We start from the raw sequence: 12,883 nt of genomic DNA on the forward strand, positions 1-12,883 counted from the left end.
TGTAGGACTGAAGCTGTTGCTTATCATATGAGGGGTATCTCATGAGGCAAAAGTATACTTGCTGTCAAACACGGATTTAAGGGCAGGCGACCCAGGTGACCGCCTGGGGTGTCAGGCTTGGGGTGTGCCAGGCTCAAGATGCTGTTTTTGTTGTTAGCAACAAAAGGGAAAATAGAATGTTTGAAGTAAAATGTTTCAGGTATGGATTCATTTTGCAAGAACCCTCCTAGAATGTTCTGGACCTTTGTAGAATCTCGTGGAACCTTCCAGACTTTCTGAGAACTACCTTTTCCTTGAACCTTCTAGAATGTTGTCAGCCAGTCAATGAGATATAAGAACGAAGTGAAATGAAGTGAGAGCTATTGTGAACCTTGTTTTATTGTGTAATTGTGAAAGTGTACTTGTGTTTTAAGACTTGTGTGTAAGTAGTGACTAATAAAGGACATATTTAATGAGATGCCAGAGATATCTATCGAACCCCTATCTATGCAACAGTATAAAAGAAATACTGTTACTTCTTTTGCCATGCTTAACGCATAATGTTTGACGACTTTCGAAGACTGTAGAACATAGACTTTTGCTCTCCCTAATGCTGTTTGTTTTCCTCCATAGAAAATAAAAGATGCCCCCGAAGAAGCCTTGAGGAGCTCAGGATAGGAAGCGCCTATTATTCCCCACCCCGTCCCGATTTTTCACACTTGCTATCTGGTCACCCTATTATGCAAGCATGTCCAGAATTTTGTCTGAAGCATCTCCTGAAAAAACATGGGCTTGTTAACTTTAAGCATGTGAGCGGTCCGCTGAACTCACTGCGACTATCTGCATGCTTAAAGTTACGGGTGTGCATAAGTCTTTGCAGGATCAAGGCCCAAGTCATGAGTCTGGCATTTGTACGCACAAGGGGTTTTTATTGACCTGAAAATGTTAACCTGCTGTGTTCCCTAACTATGCTTTCTGGATCTGGATAGGGTTCCTTTCAGCAAGAAGAGCAAGAAAATGCTGCTAAAACCAAATCTGCTTAGTTTGAAGTTTTTGTTAAAGGTCTAAGTCAGTTTTTTTTGCATGAATACTTGCTAAAATTATTCCACTTGCACAGCCAACCTCTCCAGAGCTGTTTGGAAAAAAATCTTTCCCAGATATTAAAAACTGACAACCTCATTTCAGGACCAGATTAGCAATTTTGCTCATGGCAAATGCAGCTAGCAAATGTTCTTACTTGTGCTCCCTTTTTACAGGAGCGGTAATTGTGCCTTGCGGTTATTGCTCATGATATTTTCTCCGTTGGATTTGTTTTAAACAAACATCTTGATATCTTAAGTCACACTTCAGCCTCTGGATTTCAGCAGTGCCACATGCGGGAGCGAGGGTGGCAGAATCTGGCCCTGAGATTTTTCTAAAAAGGATCCTGTGGGTCTTGTCTCCAGGTCTGCCACTGACCTTGGGCAAGTCACCCCCGTGCCTCAGTTTTCCTTCCCCTCCCTTTATCTACACAGAGCTCTTTGTGGCAGAGACTGTCTCACCAGTTGTCTGTGAGGCCCCTGTTACAATGGGACCTTTAAGTTGAGACTTCTGAGTAATACAAAAAATAACTATCCCTAGCTGTGGGTGAGCCCCTAGGGTAGTGGTGTGTGGTCAAGGAGGGGTGGGGCCCAGTCTTTATGGGCTCTAGAGAGAGTTGTTACCTACAGGATTGCACCAGTCTGTTGGGCTATTTCATTTAGCACATCCTGTTGGTTTCCAACATGGCAGCCTGTGGAGGGGGTTATCTGTTATCCATGTCACCATCAAGTGTTGATTGGCCAGTAACCTCTGCAGTAGAAGATCAAGAGGTAACCTGATTATGCTGTATAAGTACCTTCACGGGAGAAAATACCAAGTACTAGAGAGCTCTCTATGCTAGCAGAGAGAGGCAGAACAAGAACTAGTGACTGGAAGCTAAAGCCAAACAAATTCAAATTAAAAAGTATACCCACTTTTTTTTTTTTAGAGAGACAAGGTGAATGAGGTAATATCTTTCATTGGACCAACTTCTGTTGATGAAGGAAGCACGCTTTTGAACTACACAGAGCTTAACCACTGGAACAAACTACCAAGGGAAGTGGTAGATTCTCCATCTCTTGATGTCTTCTGATCAAGACTGGATGCCTTTCGTGAAGATGCTTTAGCCAGACACAAGTTATTGGGTGCAATACAAGGGACCAGAGTGAAATTCTCTGGTCTGCGATATCCAGGAAGGCAGACCAGATAATCTAATGGTCCCTGCTGGCCTTAAACTCTTATAAATCCATGAATCTAAGTTTTTGCATTTGCTGCATACTCACCAAGGTCAATACAAGGATTTCTATGAATGTCAGTGGCTTATTGCATTATCTGGGGCAAATTCAGATTTGATGTTTTTTTCCATTCACTTTGAACAAAAACTACACCGTGAAATGCGGGCTGTTTTCTTTTACTGGGGCTGCAGGATCTTAATAGGCATCTGTGTGGCTCAGCTGTGGATCAACCTGATTCAGGAGCCAAATCTATCAGCTCACCTCTTTTTTTTTTTTTTTTTTTTTGCTTGGCTTGCTTTAGAGCTATGCCTTTGTTTCTGCACAGTTCTATGGCAAGCTACTATTCGTCCACATCCGTAAATGTAACCTAGCCCCAAGGGTGGTGGCCTAAAAACTGAACTTGCGACATTCCGAGGCCCAAGTCTGCAAATCTTACTCTCGTAAGTGAAGATTTGCAGGATTGGGCCCATAGCGAGGTCAATGGTCTATGAGGAACTTTGACATCTGTCTTTTAGGACACTTTACTGTGTTTATCCCTCACTCCCTGATCACCTCAGACACTTTCCCACATGACAAAACCCTAAATCTCCCCTTCCCAACTGCAACAATTATCTTCCTTACCGCAACTTTTCCTCTGCAACTTCTACAGAAGAGCTGTGTTGCCAGTTCAAAAATCTGGGCCACATTTATGAGCGGATTGGAAAAGTCTGAATTTACGTCAGAAAATAACAATACTGGGCTGGCTGCATTTCTCATGCTTTAATTAAATCTCTATTTTAATGGCTCAGAAGCTGCTCCAGACGCTGCAGTGTGCTGCTCTAAGGCGTCTCAGAAAACAGCAGTTCCTGAATTTAGGGACAACTCGAGTGGTACAACTAATTGTATAGCGAGTGGTACAACTAATTGTATAGCGCACCCTTGCAAGTAGACAGAAGACTTCCCTGGGAATCATGGACTAAAGTGAAAAAAGGAAAGTGTGAGGCTGAGACGACAGAGTTTGCAAATTAGGGTGAAATCCCACTGACTTCAGTGGGGCCGGGAGTTTTGCCATTGACTTCAATAGAGATAGGACTTCACCATCAGTGTCTTCAAAAGGGCGAGGGGTCCAGGTGGGACAGCAGAAGTATGAGGCTGGCAGAGCAGAGGCGTTGTGGCAGAAAGGGGCTAAGCCTGGTGGAAGTCAGAGGAACAAAACCATGGTTAGCTTTCACCGCCAAGGGTGGTCATTTTAACTTGGTTTTATAGAGGGCTGTGGAGGTAGGTGTAGTTTTGGGCTGGGAGGTTGTTTTGGCTGGAGTCTTGGATTCTCTCAGAAGCACTGAGATCAGATAGAGGAAGGCTTGCGAAAGAGGGAAACAGATGGCAAAGGATGAATGCATGACTCAGAATTTTAAGCAGAGGAAGGTTCAAGGAACGGGTAGGTCATGATGAAAGGAAGATGTAGAAAGGAGAAAGCTGGGGTCAAGGATGACTCCAAGTTTTCTGGCTCTGGAAACAAAATGGAGAGCATGTGTAGCAAGAGGTATGAAGACCTCTTACCACACAGGAGGACGCGGAGGCTGGCTGTAATACACCCACATCGAGGCGTCTCTCTGCTTTCATTTGTGTCTTTCAAAAACCTTTAATTCTATTGACTTTACATGAAAAGGCTCATACAAAGAGCCCAGTCTAAACTAGATGAGTAATGCAATGGTAAAACAAACTTCCAAAGTAAACTCACTGTGATAGGGGATACGATAAAACCTGTTTGCTTTACTAGTTTTGCCTTCTCGCCCTGCTTTTAAGGGAAGAGCAGGTGAGAGAATGGGAAAGGAATTAAATCAGAAAAACCTTCATGGACCCTCCCTGTTTTTGAGAACTGGACCCCTACATATCCTCCCGTGTAGCCTTGTCTTTCATACCTGGCATATGTGTATCTCCCATGAGCCACCTTTGGGCAGTTATTCTCTTACTGTTGGCATGGATGCGGATTTCCAGAGTTGGAGTATCACTGCAGTAGCTGCCTTTATAAATGCTGCTCGCTGTGATTTCTTCCTCTCCTGTCTCTTCCAGCACTATTGAGTCATGCAACAGGTGGGATTTTGCAGCTACGAAGCGGGCAGGATTTCAAATCCAGTCAGTCAGCATCCCATTGTTTCAAAGAACATACATTCCCCGAAGTGACTGAAATGTCAGTGGATAGCCTGGGCCAGGTGACTAGGGGTTTCCCTTTATTTAGGGTACAAATGTCTCAATGGTGGTTATGGAGATTTACCATCCGGGAAGTGTATGCAGTGAGACTCTCTCCTTCACAGTAGCTGCTTTCTCGAGGCTGTCTTTCAGCCTTGGTGGCTGTTGTAGTAAGATGAAGCCCTGAAAAATAATCCCTTGTCAGAGGCCTGGTATGAGGCCTAAGGCCTGAACTAAAGTATTAGTCAAGACTTTGCTAACCTAAAGCTAAGTTAAGCTGTGAGCCAGAGGCAGGCCCTGCTCACAGAAGCTGGCAAGGAAAGGGCTGATGTGGCACAAATACACATATCTAAAAAATACTGGACACTAGAGATATAAACCTATGCCCTGATGGTACCAGAACACTCTGATACTTGCACATTCCACACAGATAACAAGGACAGGGTCAAAAGGGGAATATGATGGATAGAGTTGTTTTGTTCGAACCAACATGTACAAGGTGAGAGGCAACACCTTACTGCGTAGAAGGGTTGTACCTCACTACGTAGGTGGGTTGCACCTCAATACGTCAGGAGTGATGTGTAACTTGTTTGTACCTGTGTATAAGAATGCATCCCTGAGTGGATGTCTTTGTCTGGCCTAGGGGGCAGTGGAAAGTCCTGCCACTGACTGAGCCAGTCCATTGTCAGGGAGCACATATGTACTAGCGGAACTGTAGATATGTGATCCGGGGAGCTAGAGACTTTCGTTTGGCAATAAACCTGGCCAGGTGCCTTCGTACCTTATCAGAGTCTGTGGTCATTGGGGGTTCTCTCGGGGTCTGCTGTGTCAGCGATCTGCGCAGAGCTGGGGCAGCACACAGAGGGAACACGCACGCAGCTGACTGTTATCAACATTGAACAGAGCAGAGCACCACACCCGTAGCGTCTGACAACAGCTGTCTGTCATTGGTGACACAAAATAACGAGGTGTTGATGTGTAAATCTACCCTCCGAGGGCTCAGACGTGAGCCCAGCTGCGCACCCAGAGAGGGGGATGAAGGGGAAGCAGCTGCTGACAGTCAAGCGATCCGTGTCCACATCCTCCCTTGCAGGCAGAACATTGGCTCGTCCCCAACACATGAGCCTGCGCAGGTGAGCTGGTGCAGTAGGGGAAGTAAGAGGGACCAGCTAAAGGCTGGCACAGGTTATTCCCGACCCCAGTTGTAGAGCAAAGTAACGCTCACAGCAAAGTCTGCTTCAACTGAAGCAGCATCCGGCTTTATTCTGAAACCACAACCCAGCACCTGGGGAGCCAGGCAGCTGTAACATTGAGCAGACACTGGCTGGCACTCGCTGAGTTCTTATACAGCCAGTGCTGGGGGCCTCAGGTGGGCAACAGCCATGGGGGGGGGATAAGCTAGACTAATTCAGTGACAAGCCCTGCACAGGCTGCATGTGTTCCTTGCAACCCCACCCTCCAGGAATCAGGAGGGAAAGTACAATCACTAGTTCCTCTCCTGCTCTTGGGGCTGGACACAGATGTGCTTCCCCTTCTCCATGCTGGTGTGTAGGGTCCAATCCAGCCCAGAATGTACACTAAGATGATCCTGCCCCTCCCCAGTGAGCCTTGGAATTCTTCACCTGTTGGTTCCCTGATCCATCGCCCATCGGTAGAGAATGTGTGACCGGTTTTGCTGCTGATGGTTTGCTGTTCACTCGCATCTGAAAAGTCCAGAGCTGCAGCTTGAACTAGACGAACTGTTGCTGTTTTTCTTTTGCCTTCTGCTTTCCCACAATGCCCCTTCCAGCCAAGCCCTGGACACTCTTCATTGTTCATGTAAGTTCGGGTTCCGTTTTAATAGAACTCACACCCTGGAGAGTTTCTTTCAGATGGCCCTACTCCCACCACCCTCCCAAGCAGGTATCTAGTTATGAATGTAAAACTTCACAGCTTGCAAGGATCAGCCAGAGGAAAATAGAATCATTTCCTTTGCGTTAACCTCTGGAATAAAACAAACGGTCTCCAAATGAATTGGGAGCAAGACGGTGTAGAACGCATCCATTGTGCCCTTTGCCGTGTCTTAAGGGCAGCGTGACTGGATGGATACATCCTCCTTGGTAAAGAACCTAGGACAAATTCTCTTCTCTTATGCTGCTGTAACCGAGTGATTTAATGGATGCTGGAGAACTTGACCCATTAGGAATGACTGGGCTCTGGGAAACGCTGCAGAGCCGTGTAGTTGTGGCGGGGAGGGAGAGGAGTCCCTTTGCTGGCAGAAGTTTTTCTTAAATACGTGGCTGACCTAGGTCTGGCATAGACTACGCTAGAAGGTTTTACTCGTAAAATTTCTGCCAGCATTGCTATGACTTGAGTGTCCATTCACACTTGGCTGCATTTCAGGGCGATGATATCAGAAAAATTCGGGGGGCTGGGAGCAAAGTTGTCCGCATCTAGAACATTTATATGTAATTATCATGTCTGCGGAGGCAAAAAGTGGAGCACAGAGACGCATGAAAAGTTGGGGGTTTGGGGGCGAGCAAACAAATGTCTGGGGTGGCAACTGCTCCCCTTGCCCCACTGCAAATGATGCCCCTGCTGCCTTTGCTGGTGTAGTGTGTCCTCACAACAACAGGTTGCATTGGCCAAAGACTCCCTGCTCTGTGGAGAGGCGCCTGTGTCCCCCACACTACTGTTCCGTGCGTTGCTGCCTGAGAAACTTTTGAAGTGCATTGTGGAACACTGGGAATTGAGAGAGTTTAGGGTCCACTTCCCATAATTCCCTCTGTTCCATCCCATAATCTTTTCTCTTCTGTGCCACTTTCTTAAAATTCCCACGGTTCCCTCTATTCCATCCCATAATCTCCTCTTTCCTCCTGCCAAATTCCAATCTCGCCATCGACTCACTGGCAAAAGCATAGCTGCAGCACGGGTCAGGAGATCTGTCCTGTCGGCTTTGTGAACGGTGACTGATTCGTCTCTATTTGCAGAACCTCTGTTACCACCACTGTGGTCCGCCGGGCAGCAGTGAACATGAGAACTGAGATAGGAGGATGTGGACTGTGAATGGAAGACGACAGATGCTGCAGGTGTTCACTGACCAGATACATGCAGTGGAGTGGTGGTTCTGGCCTGTGAAACGCGCACGGATCCTGATGCAAATATAGCAGCAGAAGGCCACATTTCTGGAGCTCTGCGCCGAACCCACTCCGGTACTCCAGTGATTGGGGTTGCAAGCTTCCAGAATGCAGGTGGCTATCAGTTGGTGGGCAGGCATTTCAGTACACTCATCCCCTACCTCTTTCCTGGAAAATCTCTGTTGAGGGCAGTCATCATCTGGGTGCGCAAGGCCATAAAACATATCCTGCTGCAGCATTGTGACTCTGGGAAACGGGCAGGATATAACAGATGGAATTGAAGAAATGGGCTTCCCTAACTGTGCTGGGGCGATAGACAGGATCCCGATTCTGACCCTGCCCACCATAAACAGAACTAGGCAATTTTCCATGATTGTGCGAGTATAGGTGGATCACCGGGGATGTTTCACTGATATTAACAATAGGTGGTCGTGGAGATGCATGAGGAATAGGGCTGCCTTTCAAACCCTCTCTCTAGCTGTGTGTGGCGGGTGGTCGTGGTATGTGCAGGGATAGTATAGTAAACAATGTTAAACTTGTAGGAGCAGTGGTGATCCTGGTGTATACATCATTAATGTGGGTGCCAAAGGCCCCAAGAAAGCAAGTGCTTGAAGCGGTTCGAGACTTTTGTGCTGCTGCCCTCGTCACATTACTGGTGCTACCAGAGCGCATAGAAAGTGGGGTGGGGAGGTGTCATACCACAGCAGGAGAAACAAAGCTTCTCTTCTTAGCAATGTGCGGGCAGAGATCAAACAAGCCTTGCTTGGAAATCTCCGTGAAATTGTCCCAGGGGACAAAAAGGCTGGGCAAGCCGAGCTGCCCCAGAAGCTCCATAGGCAAAGAAGACTTGTGGTGGCCGGCTCGTTCTATGAGCCAGTTCAAACCAGGCCACCAGAGCCAACGACGACCGTTTCTACCTCTTTCCCGAATCTAATTCCAGAACGTTTTGTATTTCGACTTGTAAATTTATTGGCTGCAGGTTTCTGGTCCAAAACATATTTTGGTTTGCAATAGTATTTCTGCAAAACTGCCCAGGCTGAATGCCCTGGTGCAAGGATTCGTTTGTACTTCGATGTATTTAACGGAATGCTCAGGCATTGGTTGGCATGTGGGTCTCTCCCAGTTCTGAATGTGTTAAAACAGGCGATGTGAAGCCGAGAGCTAATGAGACAAAATTAGTATGATGGATATTAAGCCTAACTAGCGGGCAAAATAATGAGGGGATGGGCGATTCCACCCATCGCTCCCTTCTTAGGACCTTAAAAGGAAGAGATTTTATAAAGAAAAATTTAAAAGATGGAAAAGAACAGAGGCAACTGGAGTGAGCGTCCCCATCATGCCTGCCACACACCCCGGCCTCTCCTGGGACCTCCGGTCCTTCGTCCTCCTGCTCCTGGGAGGTATCCTGATCAGAACAGGCTGAAAACAGAGGGACCCAGATGACGTGGCCGCCCCTACTGGCTCCAGCTGAATCCCCCACACCTCCTGGGATCAGAGTTACCATCTGTGATGCCACTTCCGAGACTGTCAAACAAGGGGTTTTTCCTTCTAGAAGCCTTTCCAGCTAAAGGGAAAGAAAACAAAAAGTGGTGTTAACCCAGGCTCTCGTTTTAATACTTTACATTACAAATGTTTTAACTGCTTTTCCTTCTTTTCTGTGTATTTAATAAAGGGTTATAAAGATTGGTTTAATAGTATGTTGGCCAGAGTGCTAAGCAGGGTACAGGCTGTGTATTCCAAGCCCCAGACCTGGTTTTACATGGTTGAATATTACCATAACTGGGTTATGTTAACACTTTAAGCCCTTATATTCCATCTTCATTAATAAAACAGATTCCACAGCACCCAGCTCCGCACAGTAGCAGCCACTTTGGGGGGCAGCACCAGATGTTGAGTTGCCCTCCTTTGTCTGCTGGTAGGACTGCTGCAGTTCCTTGCCCTTTGCTCGGCAGTGGAACTCATCCCCGTCATGCCCCAGCGTCTGCAGCTCCATTGCAATGTGCCTATGGGAACTCTGCAGCTGGGCTTACATCTCTGCTCTCCCCCACAGGCCAAGCAAATTCAGGACTTCTTTCCTGGGCTAGGTAGCAGCACGAAGCTTAGCTGCGGTTTTACCTGTGGCTTTACCTGGAGTTAAACCTGTGTGCTTGCAAAGGTGGGCTAGCAGGAAGAGAGGCATTTCCTAACACGCTGGGTATTGTGAAGCAGTGAGGGGTGGGGTGACCACTGTGGAGCAGAATTCAAAAATTCGACCAGAGTGGTCAGTGCCACCATGGGGACACGGGCAATGTGGGATTGTTTCCGGAGGACGGTTTGCTTTGGTACACGTAATGCAGGGTCTTCCCAGGCATTGCACCGCTTGGGGAGGTGGTTTAACTTGACTGACAGAACTTCAGGGTTTTGTTGGCAGGACTCAAAATTGTGTGTGGACACGTGCGAGGCTGTGCTGACAAGGCGTGTTTTTCCAGTAAAACAGGCCTATGGGTGCATCTGCACTGGAGAACTGAAGTGGTTCAACTGCTCTGGTAGTTTAGCACAACTGGTTTCGGGTATCCATGCTGAATTGGCTGAGGAACTGCTGTTCTAAGCTGTAAAAAGCAACAGAGGGTCTTGTGGCACCTTTGAGACTAACAGAAGTACTGGGAGCATAAGCTTTCCTGGGTAAGAACCTCACTTCTTCAGATGCAAGTAATGGAAATCTCCAGAGGTAGGTATAAATCAGTATGGAGATAACGAGGTTAGTTCAATCAGGGAGGGTGAGGTGCTCTGCTAGCAGTTGAGGTGTGAACACCAAGGGAGGAGAAACTGCTTCTGTAGTGGGAAAGCCATTCACAGTCTTTGTTTAATCCTGATCTGATGGTGTCAAATTTGCAAATGAACTGGAGCTCAGCAGTTTCTCTTTGGAGTCTGGTCCTGAAGTTTTTTGCTGTAAGATGGCTACGTTTACATCTGCTATTGTGTGGCCAGGGAGGTTGAAGTGTTCTCCTACAGGTTTTTGTTCTTACCCACGAAAGCTTATGCTCCCAATACTTCTGTTAGTCTCAAAGGTGCCACAGGACCCTCTGTTGCTTTTTACAGATTCAGACTAACACGGCTACCCCTCTGATACTTGATACTGTTCTAAGCTGCGTGCAGTTGCCGCTGGAACTTATCCCCTGGTTTCTGGCATAGCTCCCAGATGCAGTGTACATTGGGAGATTTCGCAAGGCCCTTGGGACAGCTGTAGGAGGACAAGTTAAACCATTTTAGATAGTTTGTGTCCGTACTGGCATTAAACCAGTTCAGGCTGAAGCAGTACCAAGCCCTGCTGAAAGCAAGCCTCATTTGGCCCGAATGACGAATCGTTTGCAGAACGTTCGGAACGTTGCTCTGTGAGGTGGAGGGGGTGGTGAGTTACTATGCGGAGGCTACAGCTTGTTTGTAGCCTGTTACAGGTTTCTAGTGTGGACGTGGCTTAGGGCACTTGCAACAGCTGCCCACACTGGTACGGGGGGAAGGTTTATGACACATAACTTTGCTTAACTTGCCCAACTCCTGTCTGCCCTGCACTGTGTGGAAGTATTTGAGATGCCTGAGGAGAAAGGACCCTTTCCCGCTCTGCAGGCAGAAGGGGCGGAGATCTACCGACTGCTCTGAATGCTGACAGAGAGAACCTCCCTTGCCTGGATGCCAGTCTCTGCCCTACTATCCCACGGTGACACAGCCGTGGGACAGGGACTGTGGATTTGTTCTGAGTTTGTACAGCGCCTAACACCACAGGATCCTGCTCCATGACTGCAGCTCCCAGGCACTGTGATTATACAAATAATAATAATAAGCTGCCAGCTATGGGCCCCGGTCACGCCATTAGCCTGCTGGCGTATGCCAGGGCCTTCTGACCTTAACGTCTACGAGGAGATGCCATATTGGTTTTCAAAGGAGCAGGAAAGCATGCACTGGGCTGAAAGCTCCTCTCAGCCTGGAGTAAGCTTGTGCTGCTCCCTGCTGTGATCCATCCGCTTTTCTCCTAGGGCACGATATCATCCTCTGGGCCAGACCCCCAGCTGGTGTGCAAATGCACTTCGTTTCATTGACTTCACAGGAGCTTATGCCGGTGTTCACCACTGTGCACCTTGTGGCTGTTGCTGGCTTTTCTCCAAATAGTAGAAAGGCTTCTAGACATCATTGAGATCTGCTTTCTCATGCCAGACTCCAAAGTCTGGCACCCTGGAAATACAGGGTTGGACCATTGCTCTGTCCAGGCCAGGACCCTCCATCTAGCAAGGTCTGGCGAAGATGAACTCCCCAAATGCTACATCTAGTTTGTAGTGCAACACTGTAAGTGTGGGCACAGAGTGAGAAAATTCCCTGGTAGAGTTTTCACTAGCCAGCCATCAGGTATGAACCCAAAGTCCCTGCATGGAGTACACATGCAACTACAATGGAAGTTGCGTCCACGTTGCTCGGTACAAAAGCATTTATGATGTTTCTGCAGTTGTTTTGCATAGGACCCTGGCTGGCGAATTCGGGCAATTAATGAAGCAAGCTGGAGGACAGAAATTGAATTAGCCAGCCCTTCATAATCCAAGCCTATATCAAACCGACCTGACAAGAAGACAGACTATTCATTACTCACTTTGGTGCCAGCCACGTTGACTCCTCCTACAGATGTTACTCAAGAGATTGGCAAATTCTCTGGAAGCGCCATAAAGTTAAACGATTGCTCAAAAAAGATGGGATTGAACTGTGGAATATGAAACACAGGGTACATGGAACAGCATTTCTTGGGAAAACACCCATAAATTATTCCAGTGCATGGATGAGTAAATTCATGCCCCAAAGTTGGACAGTTTCAAGAGATCATTTAGAAAAATTTGTCAGGAAATGCATTATTTGGACCAATAACTGAAGCGTCTGGAGCGGGATTAGAAAAATGACATCTGTGTTCAATAAGCACTTAACTGAACTGTATGGGGTGGGGGAATCCTGGGTTTCCAAAGTACTCCAGCAGGATAGCACAGTGCAATCCGTAACATACAAGTCAGAAGCATGAGACAGCCTCCCATGAGCCACTCGTACACCGAAGATATGGATGACTCTGCAGTATCTCCAACCCCAAGCATTCAAAAATGATTCAGGCTGCCCAAAATTGTGAGATTGGCCTAAAATCATGAGTGTGAGGGGTTATTTAGTTTAGTTTTAATGTGGAGTTTATTTGCCTGCTGGCTTTTGAACCTTTTAAGATTCCCATTTTCAAGCTTGTCTCTGCAACGAGGAGGGTTAGAAACTTACTAACTTTTAGTTTTGTTTGAAATGAAAGCGGAGGGTCTCATGCTAGGGCTTTAA

Source organism: Malaclemys terrapin, chromosome 10 (genome assembly GCF_027887155.1).
Source record: "Malaclemys terrapin pileata isolate rMalTer1 chromosome 10, rMalTer1.hap1, whole genome shotgun sequence".
Taxonomy (NCBI): Eukaryota; Metazoa; Chordata; order Testudines; family Emydidae; genus Malaclemys; species Malaclemys terrapin.